We start from the raw sequence: 16374 nt of genomic DNA on the forward strand, positions 1-16374 counted from the left end.
GAAGCTCGGCCGAGTTTAAAATCAAAATCACCAGATACAACACGCTGCCTTCTATAGGCGATATTGTCAAACACATCACTGTTACTCTGCCTGCCTGTACAGCCGCAGGACCAGGCTGTCTAATCTTAAAATCTTATGAATATGTAAAAAAAAAAAAAAAATGCGTGGTCTCTCCCCTCTAAGCACTATTAACCCTAGTGCTGCCAGACTACTGCTGGTTGAGCTAAAATAGGGAAAAAACTTGCATGGGGTCCCCCCGATTTCCACGCAACCAGCAATAGAAAAACCAGCCAGGGTGGGTGGCACTGTAGCAAAGGGACACCTAGCAGGGGGTCCCCCTGCCATAATGACAACCAACCCCAGGCTGTTCAGCGCTGGGCAGGATTTCCTAGGAAGTAATGTGATAAAAAATAAACAAAACACCGTTTTTGTGTGTGGAACTACAAGTCCCAGCCAAGCCGGGCTGCCATAAACAGTCTGGGTACGCTGGTGCTTGTAGAACCACAAGTGCCAACATGTCGACACCCAAGCCTTGCTGCGACCTGTAGTTCCACAAAGAAAAATATTAAATGATTCACAACACCCTTATTCAAACCACACAATTTTGATAAAAATAATAAAACCTCCAAAAATACACAAACACCCTCTTTATTACCACATCTATTTATTCAAAATAATAAAAGCCCACCAATCAGATTTCTTCATTCGATGTCAGCAGCTTTTAATCCAAAATGGCTTGTAACCCATGCTCAAAATATTTTGTAATTCCAATAAAGGTCCATGGAAGATGTCCAAATAAATTGTAGATCCAAATAGTCCATGCTTGAAAATGTCTTCTTTTCTTCGGGTCATATAGACACCCATTTGTAAGTCTACATGGCTTGTAATCTTCTTCTTTTCTTCTGGTCACAAGGACCCCATTTTGTAATCCATCTTTAACATGCTTGATCAAAAAAACAAACACATACATAAACACACCGTTTACTATGCGTGTACATCACACAAGCAACCCGTCGCAAATGAAAATAACAGAGCCGCAAGCTCTATTTATAGTCTAAGGCAGTGTTGGCTAACCTGTGACACTCTAGGTGTTGTGAAACTACAAGTCCCAGCATACCCTTCCAGCAATAAGCTGCTATATATTGGCGAAGCATGCTGGGACTTGTAGTTTCACAATACTTGGAGTGTCACAGGTTAGCCAACACTGGTCTAAGGGGTTTTCCCATGATGTCATGGTGGCTGCGTATTTTTACCATTGCTATGGTAAAATCTCCACTCATTTTTTTCCCCGCACCTCTATGAGCGGAGATTTCTGCAAAAATCCTGCGACCACGATGTTCCTCAGAAACATCACAGCTAATTGAATTCCCCCCAATATGTCTACTCTACATGACTCACGGATAGGACACTGTCTCAGCCCCTTATGTTAATAAACAGAGAGGAACCGCAAGTCACTTACCTTCTCCATTGAAAAGTTGTTCCTCAACCATCAAGGCAGATTTATCTTGCTATATGTGTCTATTGATGATGCAAAATTTACATTGCTTAACTTGTATGCTCCCGTAAAGCAACCTAATCATTTGTTTTCACAGGCATTCTTCAAAAGGTTCTAGAATGGGGAGGACGACATCATTGGAGGGGACTTCAATTCAGTCAGTGATCCATGCCTGGACAAATAATAGGTCAATAATCCTAGACATATCACCCCACCTAACAACATATCCCTTCTCATGACACACTTTGGCTTGCTATATGCAAGACGCATTCATAAGCCCCTGAAGAGGGATTACACCTTTTACTCCCATCCACATGGCACCCAATACCATATAGATTACCTATTGGTTTCCAAACTTCTATTTCATAGGATTAGGTGTACTTCTATTAAAGATATCATAATCTCCGATCATACCCCACTCCTTATGACACTCAAATTGGACACACCTTAATACAATTCGAAAAATTGGAGGTTTCCCGATTATATGTCTCAATCGGAAAACCTTTAATCAATTCCTTCAAACCACAAGGCATAACTATAATGATGACAACATTGAAAATGTTGACAATTCGATATTATTCTGGAGACCTGAACAGCAGTCCTTAGGGTCCATGTTATGTCTTTCATTCACAGTAAAAACAAGGAATTATTGGGCAAACGTTCTGAACTTAGCACTGCCTCACAGCATATCAACTGTATAAACAACAGGACTCTGCCACTAACAAAATTAATTACTTACAAGACAAACAAATATATGACAGATTCCTCATTGAAAAAGCACATCACCAGTATGATTGCCAAAAGAATAAATTTCACATATGAGGTAATAAGTCAGGGAAACTCCTTGCTAACCTGGTAAAAGGCCCCTGATTCAAAACTTAGGTCACGCTCTTGAAGCAAAATAACACATTTTTATCTGACCCAGCCACAATCTGTGACACCTTTATGCACTATTATAAAGCTTTGTATACAGTGGAACCAGATAGCAAAGATGAGGACATCAGGTTCTTGCAAAATGCCTTAACTACAACCTGAGGAGAAGTCAATCTTGGAAGATCTCATCACAAAGCCAATGTTGCATGTACTATAGCTTCCCTAGCCAATGATAAATGTCCTGGACCAGAATTTGGACCTGAATATTATAAACTTTTGAAGAATCATCTCATACTAATTATTTAATCATATATTTACCAATGGAACTACTCCCTGTAATTTCAATGACGCCAGAATAATTCTCCTACTCAAATCGGGGCAATGACCCCACACTTGTATGCCCCTATCTCCCTTCTTAATCAGTATTTCAAAATTCTCACCAAAATAATGGCAACCCGATAACAAACCATTAGTCCCTAAACACTAGAAGAAATTAAGAAAGCCACTCAAGTAACACTACGCAATAAATTCCATGGCTCTGATGGAATCTCTGTGTATACATTCTCTAGATTAATAGATATCCTTGGCCCCCGATTAATGGATTTTTAGATGATGCATAGAGGTTTGGGTTTCTTCCCTCTTCAATGTTCATGGCATGCATAGTGGTATTTCAAAAGAAAAGGAATAGAGTTTCTGTAGTCTGAAAGGCGCGTGTGCACCTGCCCACAGATCAGGTAATCCACTCTTGAGCGGAGGGGCGGTTTCAAAACCTGTAGTTGAGAGGTCTAAGAAAGGGATAGATGCAGTCAGGAAAGTCTGAGAACTGGATATATGCAGATAGAAAGGTCTGAGACAGTTAGATGCAGTCAGAGAAGTCTGAGAACGGGCTAGATGCAGTCAGAGAAGTCTGAGAATGGGATAGATGCAGTCAGAGAAGTCTGAGAACGGGATAGATGCAATCAGAGAGGTCTGCGAATGGGATAGATGCAATCAGAGAGGTCTGAGAATGGGATAGATGCAATCAGAGAGATCTGAGAATTGGATAGATGCAATCAGAGAGGTCTGAGAATGGGATAGATGCAATCAGAGAGGTCTGAGAATGGGATAGATGCAATCAGAGAGGTCTGAGAATGGGATAGATGCAATCAGAGAGGTCTGAGAATGGGATAGATGCAATCAGAGAGATCTGAGAATTGGATAGATGCAATCAGAGAGGTCTGAGAACGGGATAGATGCAGTCAGAGAAGTCTGAGAACGGGATAGATGCAGTCAGAGAAGTCTGAGAACGGGATAGATGCAGTCTGGTAGGTCTGAGAACGGGACAGATGCAGTCAGAGAGCTCTGAGAACGGGATAGATGCAATCAGAGAGGTCTGAGAACGGGATAGATGCAGTCTGGTAGGTCTGAGAACGGGACAGATGCAGTCAGAGAAGTCTGAGAACGGGATAGATGCAATCAGAGAGGTCTGAGAACGGGATAGATGCAGTCTGGTAGGTCTGAGAACGGGACAGATGCAGTCAGAGAGGTCTGAGAACGGGACAGATGCAGTCAGAGAGGTCTGAGAACGGGACAGATGCAGTCAGAGAGGTCTGAGAACGGGATAGATGCAGTCTGGTAGGTCTGAGAACGGGACAGATGCAGTCAGAGAGGTCTGAGAACGGGACAGATGCAGTCAGAGAGGTCTGAGAACGGGACAGATGCAGTCAGAGAGGTCTGAGACAAGATAAATGCAGTTAGAGAGGTCTGAGAAGGGGATAGATGCGTTCAGAGGGCAATAAAAGAGCTTTGAGATATGGATAGATGCAGTCAGAGAGCATTCAGAGATCTGAGAATGGATAGATCTACTGTGAGGGCCGTCTAATAGAGACATAAGTAGGGGATGACAAAATCTGAAGCATGTCTGAAAGAGGTCTGAGAGTGGAAATATAGAGAAATGAGGGAGGAAAAGATAGGGAAACTGAGAGTAACAAGGAGAGTGCAGGAGTAATTAGGGAACAAACAAATAAGACATAATGGGAATCAGAGACTGAGGGAAACAATTATAGGGGAAGATAAATTATGATAATAAGGGGGAAATTGATAAGTGTCATAAGTCAAAATAAGAGTCAGTGACAGACATCTCTAAATATGCAAATGACATTTAGGGACAGGGGTATTTGATATAGTGAAAACTGGAAGATGCAACTGTGACACTTTAAATAGAGACTGCTGAGTGAGATGTAAACAAAATCTGCACAATAAAGTATAGAAAAATAGAATAGTACTCAACCATTAACAGATAAAGTGGAATTAATGCACTGTGACAGGGAGAAGTTTTTTGATTAATTAATTTAAAGAAAAGTTAGTGTCCGGCAGCAGCTGAGGCAGTATGTAAGTATGTCAACATAACTACAGGAATGCCAGTGCCAAGGGCCTCACAGGAGCATTCCATGAACTTATAGTGATTGATATCATTTTGTAAGCTGTCTCCAGGAAAGATAATATTGATTATGATACTATTATGATACTAAAAATTAGCAACTTAAAAAATGTCTTATTCATTTTTTTGGTTTAATGGCTAGTTCCACCTTACAATATTTTTAAATAAACATCAACCTCTCTCCGAGTAGCTGAGCTGTGGGAGTCTTGGGGAGCACTCACCCATGCCAGAGCTCCAATACTGCTTCTACTGGCGTTGACAACCAAGGTTTCTAAAACAGAAATTTAATGAACACAGAGGAAAGTCTGTGCAAACAATATCTCTGTCAGCCACTAAAACAGCTCTCTTTGCAACACCTTTTCTGATCGTTGTTATTGGAGAACATTGCTGGTTGGGGTACCGAATTGCAGAGACACCAGGCATGGGTCCCCACAGCTATATCAGTGAAAAGGGGACATTTTTAAACAATAATGCAAGGGTATAATCAGATTTCAAATTGATACCATCCAATTTAAATGCAATGGCATACAAACATAGTTCATTTTGTTGCTCCCTTGATAAAAAAAAAAAGATTCTGGATTCACTACAGCACTAAGATTTAATTGTTTTGCAGAGAACTACAACATTGCTATAATGGCACAAAAAACAAAACAAAACCCTGTAGTCTTACTTGTGTTATTGTACTGAATATGGATTAGAGAGAACAGACTACAATTGTTTTAAAGTAAATCTATACATGTCAGCTGAAGGTTCCAGCTCACAAGTAGATCGGTTAAAACCAACTTTAATACATGCTTATATTTGCACTCGAAAATAATGGAAATGGCTATCTGATCTGAAATAATGTTTATCAAGGTTTTAGTTACTGGTGCTCCGATGGATCTTATGGTCTAAGCTGGATATCTTCTCTCCTGCTTACATAGATTTTGATCAAATAGTAAAATAGTGTCCACCATACACGTTCCATTCACACGAATGAGTATTAGCATTTAATAGCAATCATTTTCAAATCATCTTATTATGAAAACGATAATATGGAACCCACTGAAAATGACAGGTTAATAAATTGAATACCTAAATGGGTTATGTCAGGAGATAACTATGATTTCTCCTGAGTTGAACCCTTCATGAGTTATGAGATGGACATCTTATGGAGAAAAATTCTGTTTTTCTCTGTTTTTATGGCTGATCGCACTGTAGTAAATAGACTCCTTAGTCTTACAATATGTAGTGTAATAGAGACTTGTCACAACAGAAGTGCATTCTACATCAGAGCTATGACATAGGGTTGGCAAGAAAATACCATCCAATGATATTCATTTTGTTGCATATTCACAGCTGAAAACACAAGTTAAATCACAACTTTTATTTGTTAGCTCTACATTAAAGGACCACTAAACCTAAAATAAAATTAGTTCAGGGCTGGAAATATTTCTCCAAAACATACATATATAAACGTAAGCATTTATGGGGGAGATTCAATTGGCAACGATGTCCAGCTGCGCACATTGCCGGCCATTATGGTAGGGAATCTCCGCTCAAAATTCTTTGAGTCACACCTCTATGGGGTGCGAGGAAATGTGTCTGCATGGACGTTCCGGAGACATATTGCGCTGAATTGAAAATCCTCTTATGAATATAAAACTTAAATAATATAACTTATGACAAGATGAATGAAGTGTTTCTATTTTAGTGCCTGTGTGTGCCCCATGCGCCAGTGAAATTATTATTACAAGCGTATAGGGGTGTTTCATTAGGAAGAGAAATGGTTATCAATCGAATCAATGGCACTCTAAATAAAATTACCAAACATATGCTAAACCAAATTAATGTAGCACAAACTCAACAGATAAACTAGGATACATATTAACCCTTGCTGGGCTTGCATAGTGGCTGAGAATGCATCTGCAAGTAGATTTCCATTAATAAACACGAAACACCACTGGCAGCACTGAGAATCTATGCATGGGTGCTTCGCACTTTTGCATTCAGAGCTGTGGGCAATGTAAAGCAGCAGTAACGTATTGCTCACACAGTTCCATTAGTAAGAAGGACTCCTGCCGGCTCAGAAAGAGCAGTAAGGAAAGCCCAATATAAACCCGGTATAGCAATACTCATATTTATCAGCACCTTATGGCAATGAACAGCTCCTGTGACAGATTAGTGTGGCGAGCATGCACAGTGTAAACGAATCTAATAGCGTTTTGTGTCAATGTATGGTGAGTGCTAACATTGTGTGTTGCAGCACATAGTTTGCGATGCAATATAAAGTACAGGGTGGGTGGGTGATTCCCCCCCTCCGCCCACTTCCCCGGTCACATGACCTCTCACCCGCGGGCTCCGGGAGCAGCATCAGCCGCCTCTCCTATCCGAAATGAGCGCAAGAGGCGGGGCCGCGAGCACGCGGTGGTAGGTCAATGCGCGCGTCCGCTCGCTCTGAGCCGTGCACGTGTGTGGACGAGCATTTAGTTGTTACAGACTATTTACTTGTAGGGTTTTTAAACACATCAATCGAGTTGGGTGTGAGATAAATGTGTGGGTATTCTGCCAACAGTTTTCTTATCACAACCTACTGTTTTGTAAACTTTATTTACTCCACAGACTTGAGCAGGATTGCCAAGAGGAATTTTGCCCACCCCCTATAGGTGATTAGCATGTAAAGTCATACCATTGGGGGTGTGGCTGTGCATCTTTGGAGGTGTGTCTAGCAGGTGAAAAGCCCTAGGCCACCTTCCTGCAGAAAGATGCATTACTTACACATGCCCCCTCTGCCCAGCAGCTTTGGTTACACATGTCCCCTCTGCCCACATGCTTTAATCACACTTGCCCCCCCTCTGCCCACGTGCTTTAATCACACTTGCCCCCCAGCTTTAGTTACACATGCCCCCTCTCTGCCCACATGCTTTACTCACACATGCCCATCTCTGCCCAGCACCATTAGTTACACATGCCCATCTCTGCCCAACACCTTTAGTCACACATGGCCCTCTCTGCCCAGCACATTTAGTCACACATGCTCCTCTCTGTCCAGCAGCTATAGTCACACATGCCCCTCTCTGCCCAGCAGCTATAGTCACACATGCCCCCACTCTCCCCACATGCTTTACTCACACATGCCCATCTCTGCCCAGCACCATTAGTCACACATGCCCCTCTCTGCCCAGCACATTTAGTCACACATGCCCCTCTCTGCCCAGCACCTTTAGTTACACATGCCCATCTCTGCCCAGCACCTTTAGTCACACATGCCCCTCTCTGCCCAGCACATTTAGTCACACATGCCCCTCTCTGCCCAGCACCTTTAGTTACACATGCCCATCTCTGCCCAGCACCTTTAGTCACACATGCCCCTCTCCAGCATCTTTATTCACACATGCACCTTCTCCAGCACCTTTAGTCACTCATGAGCCCTCTCTAGCACTCCTCCTTCTTTTCTTACCTTATACTCCACTGCACAGCACACAGGACGGGAACATAACCAGCAGTCCGCCCGCACAGAGTACCATGTGACCGCTGCAGTCACATGATCTGGTGATCTGGCGTCTGAAGGTACCTTAGTTGAAAGGGTTTTACCCACTATCGATCCCCCCGCGCACTCGCGGGCGTGCACGCAACAACCCCAAGATTTTTTTTAAAACTTTTAATTTTTTTTTTTTTTTCTAACTATAGATTTCCAGTGGGGCCCCGGGCCCCCTTGGCAGGTCCGGGCCGGGTATTTTGTACCCCCCCCACCCTCTCGGCACCCCTGGACATGAAAGATTTCCTAACCTGGCTTAGAAATGTTCTCACAGGTGAACCAGTGGAAAGTCTAAACCAGGGCTCCTGGATGTGCGGAAGCAACAATGTGACAGTACTCAAGATTTAGAAAGCTACCTATAACTGCTGAATAGGCCGTGCTAGTTCTGTAGCAGTAAGGCCTGACAAAGAACTTGCAATTAATAGAACTCTTCCATATTGTTGATGCAGTAGAACTGTGGGGAAGTAAGCTGAAGAACAAGGACATATTAGGTTTTGGTGTGAAAACCTAGGCATCGTTCAGGCAATAAATACCCATTCGGCAATCTTGCCCCCACAAATTAACCTTTTGTGATGGCTGGTGTTGAAATGCTAAACATTTAACTTCAAAGCAAGCCAAGTGCCGGGAGTGTAGAACACCATAGCAGATTTTTTTATCCTGGTTTCGGATGGATGAGTTTCAGTGGGACTTGTTTATGTATTGGACCCCAATTGGGCAATAACAGGATTTAATCTGCCCTTCTCACATATGGCAAATTGGCCTGTCAGTGTAGATGCCCTGGTTAAAAAATCTTTACTGTTCAACACATGGCATACAAGGCAGCTGGACTAAAGTAGTAGGCACACAAAGAACCTGATCAGGGGATAGCTGCAGTGCATGTTATCCAGTACAAAGTGAAGATCAGGCAGAGCAGAAGGAGAGTATATTTCTGGCACAAGGATAATACACCTCTGTCAAAATACCAATTTGCCGCTATTTTTAGTGTGTGATAGCAGCAATACACAAAGAGTATGGGGCACCCCAATGCGAGAGATGAGTTAGAGATAATGAACATAAAAATGGGAAAAAAAAGTGATTGCCTCAGTATTTACCCCCTTGCTATATCCATATTAGATTTCCACTGAAGTAAACAACCTTCATCATCATCATCACCATTTATTTATATAGCGCCACTGATTTCGCAGTGCTGTACACAGAACTCATTCACATCAGTCCCTGCCCCATTGTAGCTTACAGTCTAAATTTGCTAACATACACACACAGACAGAGAGAGAGAGAGACTACTGTCAATTTTGATAGCAGCCAATTAACCTACTAATATGTTTTTTGAATGTGGGAGATAACCGGAGCACCCGGAGGAAACCCACACAAACACGGGGAGAACATGCAAACTCCACACAGATAAGGCCATGGTCGGGAATACACCTGTTTCTGTGACCGCCTCCAGACAGTTAGTGCATTTCCAAACAAAGAGTACAAAATGAAGACAAAACAAAATTCCAAGCAGATCCAGGACAAGGTTATTAAAAAGTACCAATTGGGAAACCTGGAACAATTCGCAAAAGGCTGATATTTGCAGGGCATACCTGCAGCACAGTTGAATCCATCATACAAAAATGAAGAAAATATGGAACAACTGTTAATCTGCTTAGAACAGGCCATCCTCCAAAACTGAGTGTCTTTGTGAGAAGAGCTGTAGTAATGGAGGCCAACAAGAGGCGAATATAAACTCTAAGGAAGCTAGAAGCTTCCATGATGGAGATGGGAGTAAATGTGTATCAAACAACAATAGTAAGCATGCTTCATAAATCTGTGTTGTATGGGAGGGTGGTAAGAAGAAAGCACTTGTTGAAACAAAGTTGCATCAAAGCCTGGCTACAGTTTGCCCAAAGACATGTGGGAGACATGAACATGTGGAGAAAGATTATATGGTTTGATGAGACCAAAACTGAACTTGTCTGCCTCAATGCAAAGTACTAGGCTTGGGGCCAACCTAACAATGCACATCACATTGAAAACACCATCCCTACTGTCAAGCAAGGTGATGGCAGTATCCTGTTATTGGAATGCTCTTCTACAGCAGGACTGGAAGGCTTAGAGATGTTGAGGGTGAAGTGGAGATCAGACTACAGTGTAATCCTGAGGGACACCTACTGCAGTCTACAAGAGAGTTTGGAGTTCCAACAGAACAGTGAACTAAAGCATATAGCAAAAGTCAAAATGGAGGGGCTCACCACCAAAAAGGTTAATGTCCTGAAGTGGCCTAGTCAAAGCCCAGATCTCAATCCAACTGAACATGAATGGCATCATTTAAAAATTGTAACCTGATGAAGTTTGAGCAATATTGGAATATTCCAATGTCTAGGTTACATAGTTGGGTACTACAGCAATTGAGTGGTGGTGGGTAGGGCTTCGCTGAGATAGACCTGGCAAATGTTTTACATTTGTCAGATGGAGGCAGTGGTTAATTAATTAACAGCACCTGATTGAAGACATGGTTTATCATGACAGCAACCCCAGAATGTCCCACTCTGACACTGGGTGTTGTTAATTACTTTTATGTCAATCCCTGCCCCTGTTCAGGAAGTGTAAAATACTGTGGAAATCTCTAAGTCTAAAGTTCCTACCTGTGAAGGAGCACCTATATCGCCGCTGATGACGCAGTCGCGGTGGGCGGAGCTTGAGCCACGCATAAAGGCCACTAGCATTCCACTGCTGTTTACATGCGCCAAACTTATGCACAGATTAAGATATGAACTGGCTGTAAGCCAGAGCATTCTAACCAAAGACATTGTCTCTCATATGTGGCTCCACAGTAAGTTCTTTGTTTGAACCTAAAAGCCATGTGCTTGCTAGGAAACACAGGGCAGTGAGTCATAATTACAGGCCGGATCTAGTTGCGTGGGCGGGGCAGAGATCAAGCCCTCCCATCCGAACCAATGCATTATGGGTAACGGTTTATAAGCTAATGAGAGAGACACATCAGTCTCTTTCGATCACTCCACACACATACTTGGAAGCTGGGGACCTCTCTTACACCTGGAGCCCTGAGGACATACCAGTAAGCTTCTATCTGTAACTTTTAACTTCTTATATCTGTCTGTACAACTCTCCTTGCTTGCATGTATTTCTATTAACTTTCTTTTGAATCCTTTACCTTATATGTAAAGTTTTCCATTTAACTTTCTGGATCTTAGCCTTTTCACATATACTTTCAGGAATGTTTGCTAATTACATTACAATGACTTTCCACCCCCCTTATCTCCTTCACTCTCTATGTTCTGACCACATGCCACTCTCTCTGTTATCTTATATCTTTCTCTCTCTTTCTTTTAATCTTTCTTTATCTACCACTTAAAGAAATATCTGTTTATTTACTGTGTGTGTATATATATATAATTACTTACCTGCAACTTCTAATCCCATCCCCCATCTTTCAAGACCACATGGCATACACACATGCATTCTTAAAACACATTCATTCTCTGTCTCTATACACACAACACGATTGAGCAATACTGATGATATACTCACTCCTATACATTTCTCTTACAGCATATACACTAGTAAATATATACAAACACACACACACACACACAACAGAATAGGATATTATATACTTTTGAAGTTTTAGCATTGTCTGTTTAATCTATAATGTATTATCTGTATTGTATGTATGCAGTTATGTACTGTATGTTTGATTATCTTTGTAAAGTAAAAGACTTGTATCCTTATGCCTGCTTTATATGTTTAGATAACTGGAATGAATAGGATGAATGGATGTTTATATAGATAATGCAGTATAGTGAGGTAGATGATAGATTTGTATTTATTTAGTGATTAACACATAATTGTGGGATATTTGTGTAATATTTAGGCGAGATATATATGTATGTATATATTTGTATATAGCCTTATCAAACGCAGGAATCGCGTAAGTCACTTCTACGGCTTTCTAGTTGTCATGCGCAAGCATAACAACTGGGACACCTTGTTTATGGTTGCCATGGTATTAGACGAAAGCTCAAAAGGTTGAGTGAAATAATGCCTCTAAAGCACATCTGAGATGTCACGGGTGCGTATTACTCGACGTGACTAAAATGGCGAAAAAGACGCAAATTGCATTATATCCCAATAATTAATGAGATTGGTTATTAATAAGATCAAAGGCATTGTATCATTATTATGGCGGATCCCAGGATCCTATAACAATGGCGAGCCAGCCCAAACTGCGTTAATTATGATCTTCAATGGCCAAGAAGACCCATAATTAATTGCAACAAACCTATTTTTATTTATGTATTATTATTATTATTTTTTTTACATTTTTCATAATGATGAAACAAATGATCTTTAATGACTGAATTATCTCCTCAAGGGAAAATAGGGACAATCTGGCTATTTAATGTTAACATTTTTTTATCTAGATGGACTAGCGATTTAGTGTAGTACAATAGTAGGTTTGATTGTGAACTAACTTGAGAATTTTTGGGTAAATGCAATATTTTTTGTTAAATGGCTGTGTTATAGAATACGATACTCGGTTATTTTGTTCTCTATTTCAGGGTAACATCACACTGACCCTAAATAGCACAGAACCATTAAAGGCACCTCAACCTTATATTTTCATCAGAAACTCATCTTTGAAAGTTGTCTAGCGGGTAAGTGCTTCGGTGACGCTTTGGAATTCTGAGTAGACGGCGCGCACTGGTCACCCCGTACAGCCATTAGTCGCTCTTTTGGCTGGGTGAATTCAGGTCTACAAGAGGAACCAATTGACTTCATTCCTACGCAACAAACAAGAAAGTATTTACACAGGTCGTTAAACCAGTCGTTAAGATCATCAGACAGATCATGGAGCCCAAGGAAAGATCTGTAACACCAGCACCCAGAGGACACCATTACAAATCTTATTCCTCCGTAGGAGCTCAGAGGTGCTCAGTATACTTCCATCTGAGCAAACTAGTATTACAGACACTGGTACTACTGGCAGGTGTGGTACTAGTGGGTTTTGCTACTCCTCAGAATAACGAGAAGGACAGGGGTTGGTCAAATGCAACACAAATAAGAAATGCCCAAAAATCTAATTCTACTAACCAGCTAGAGCTTTTGGTAATATAATGTAAGGAAGGGAAAATTCTAGAGCCCTACTCCAATTACAGCTTTGTGGCTGGTCAATGGTATTTGTATGGTTTTTGGAGATATGGTTATGCTGGGGATAAGGTCCGACACTATACCCCCAAAGAAAATGTGTCTGCCAATCAACATGATCTACATACACTCTGCCTTAAAGAATATAACCATTATAAGGATATTGATTTAGTGCCAACTAAATCTGTCAGGTGGGTATCAAAGAATCCTCATTTACCACCCTTTAAGAAAACACCATATAATATAACAGTACTGGACCCAGAGGATACTACAGGGGGAGAATATGATGGGTGATATATTCTAAAAGCCACCTTCATAGGATCTAACGCTCAGGATAGTCTGCGTGTTCGAACATATTTTGATAGACACATTCCAATTATAGGTACTATAAAGGGATACTGCATGTTGAGAGATTCCCAATTGCTAATCACAAGAGAATCCAAATATGCCCAAGGACACGTTCCCACAGATTATTTACAAACTAGTGTTATGATAATGAACTTGAACTGTAGTAGCACAGGCCAAGCTATGTGGAATAACAACCATGGGCCAGTAGACATGGAAGGTTTGTACAGAGCTGCCATTTTGAAAATTAGAACAGATGCAAAAAATCAGAAGTACATCTGGGTAGAGGGATCACCATCTATACGGTCTTTTATGATAACAGTTATGAGAGATAAATGTGTACCAGAAGTTGCTGTATACTATTTTATTACATATGCCCATTGGGAACCAGATAAGCAAATGATTATGTTAGATCTAAACCCCTGGAAGTGGGATATAGTATGTAATGGCATAGATACTCCGGTAATTGATGTATGGATGGATGGTACCCCTATGACTGAGAAGTACAGGTACAGATATGTGTCTGTTGACTGGAAGGACCCTAGTGGCAGAGATATTAACTTTGATATAAACATTGACGGACCTTTTAAATGGCCATTCTGCGAAGTAGCAGATGAAGGGTGTTGGACATTCTCTCAGTGGACTTATCTCTCCAAAACAAAACCTGTTAAATATCTCTCCTTGCAACCAGGGGATAGTGACCAGTGGTATCATCTGTCACCCAACTTCGCTGCCTGGGTGTCACCCTCGACTCCTCTCTCTCTTTTGCCCCCCACATTCATTCCCTTGCCCAAGCCTGTTGCTTCTAACTACTAACCAAAACTATCATCCATGCACTCATCATCTCCTGCCTCGATTATTGTAACCTCCTCCTTACTGGGCTCCCTCACTCCTGTCTCTCCCCCCTCCGCTCTATACTGAATGCGGCCGCAAGACTCATCTTCCTCTCATGCCACTCCTCCTCTGCCTCCCCTCTTTGCCTTGCCTTACACTGGCTCCCCTTCCCCTACAGAATCCTTTTCAAACTCCTCACCACCACTTACAAGGCTCTCTCCAACTCTACTGCCCCTTATATCTCTAAATTCCTCTCCATTCACACTCCTGCCCGCTCCCTGCGCTCGGCCAATGACCGCCGCCTCTCCTCCACTCTTATCACCTCTTCCCACTCCAGAATCCAAGACTTTTCCCGTGCAGCCCCCTTCTCTGGAACGACCTCCCTCGTTCCATCCGTCCTACTCTGTGCTCCTTCAAACGTGCACTCAAAACTCACCTCTTCCTCAAAACCTACCAACCATCTACTTAAACCCCATCTCCTCCCTTTAGCTCGTCCTACCTTCTCTCCTCTTGCCTCAACTGGCTCCTCTTGTGCCTGGTCTGTTTACCCTCTCTTAGGATGTAAGCTCGTATGAGCAGGGCCCCCTCCCCTCCTGTCTCCATACCTGTTCTTCCGCTCCATCTTTACTGCATATGACTGGCCGGAGTTTCTGAAGTATTGGTACTTTTTGTTCATTGTTCTGTATGGTTTCACCCTGCATAGTCTACTGTTAGTACTGGGTGCGGCGCTGCGGATACCTTGTGGCGCCTAACAAATATATGATAATAATAATAATAATATCCGTTTAAAGGGAGAGGACAAGTTTGTGTGACTGTAGTTAGAATACCCTATGAAACATAAGTCTTAGAACCAGTCAGGCCATATTTTGATGACTGTAACATCACTATCTATAAAATAGCAGATGTGATAGCGCCCCAATTATCATCTCCATGGACAATAATAACCAACGTCAAATTTATGCTATACACTTGGAGAATTTCAGTGGAGGATTTCAGAGTAGATCGTTGGGATCACAGATGTGAGGAACTAGTGAGGAATCAACTAGATATGCTAAAGGGATGGGTAGAATCCGGGCAAGAAACAAGAAAAGATGACTGGAGATTTAAAAAAGATAGGGGGAAGCGAGATGCCATTGCAACCGCTCTTGGAGGAGGTGCAATGGGAATAGGTACACTGAATACTATGGATTTAGAGGTTCTGAGGAATAAACTTGGGAGCCTGGCACAACATACGGGAGATGGTATAAGGACTCAACTGGATGTAAATCACATTCTTGAGAACTTACAACATGCTCATATAGATGCCACTACCTCTCTATCTGCAGCCCTTCGGAAAAAATTTAGAGGGTTGGTGTTGGGTCTCGTTGGAGAACAAGATAGAGCTCAATTGGCTCTGGCATGTACACAGGTTCAGAGTGAACGCTCAGAAATCTAAAACACATAGTGTCATCTCTCCATAATGGTCACTATCCATTCAACCTTAGACAGAGGATAAAGCAATTTGTCCCTGACTTTGTATTGAATCATACAAACTGGTGGCTCACACAGTGGCATGGTTGCCTGAATCTGACTTGTACTGCCTCCTCTCTAGCTCCTGTTTCTGGTAGAGAGAGGAAGGGGTACACTGCAGTAAATTTAGGTATTCCGATGCCAGGAGATACAATACTCCATCCACGTCTCCAATCTGACACGTTAACATATGAAGGGTCACATCTATATCTATTTGACACGGATGGATGT

General features: G+C 41.9%; 1 protein-coding gene across 2 annotated transcripts in view; it reads right to left on the reverse strand.

The window, feature by feature from the left end:
* GNG7 (G protein subunit gamma 7) overlaps positions 1 to 7213 on the reverse strand; it is a 59613-nt gene extending 52400 nt beyond the window's left edge. The window contains exon 1 of one of the 2 annotated variants that reach the window (XM_075205416.1): positions 7119 to 7213. The gene's annotated coding sequence lies outside the window, so the exon portion shown is untranslated. The remainder of the gene's footprint in view (positions 1 to 7118) is intronic. The other variant, XM_075205405.1, reaches the window with a different exon arrangement.
* Positions 7214 to 16374: the final 9161 nt, after the last annotated feature.

Source organism: Mixophyes fleayi, chromosome 1, assembly GCF_038048845.1.
Source record: "Mixophyes fleayi isolate aMixFle1 chromosome 1, aMixFle1.hap1, whole genome shotgun sequence".
Lineage (NCBI taxonomy): Eukaryota > Metazoa > Chordata > Amphibia > Anura > Limnodynastidae > Mixophyes > Mixophyes fleayi.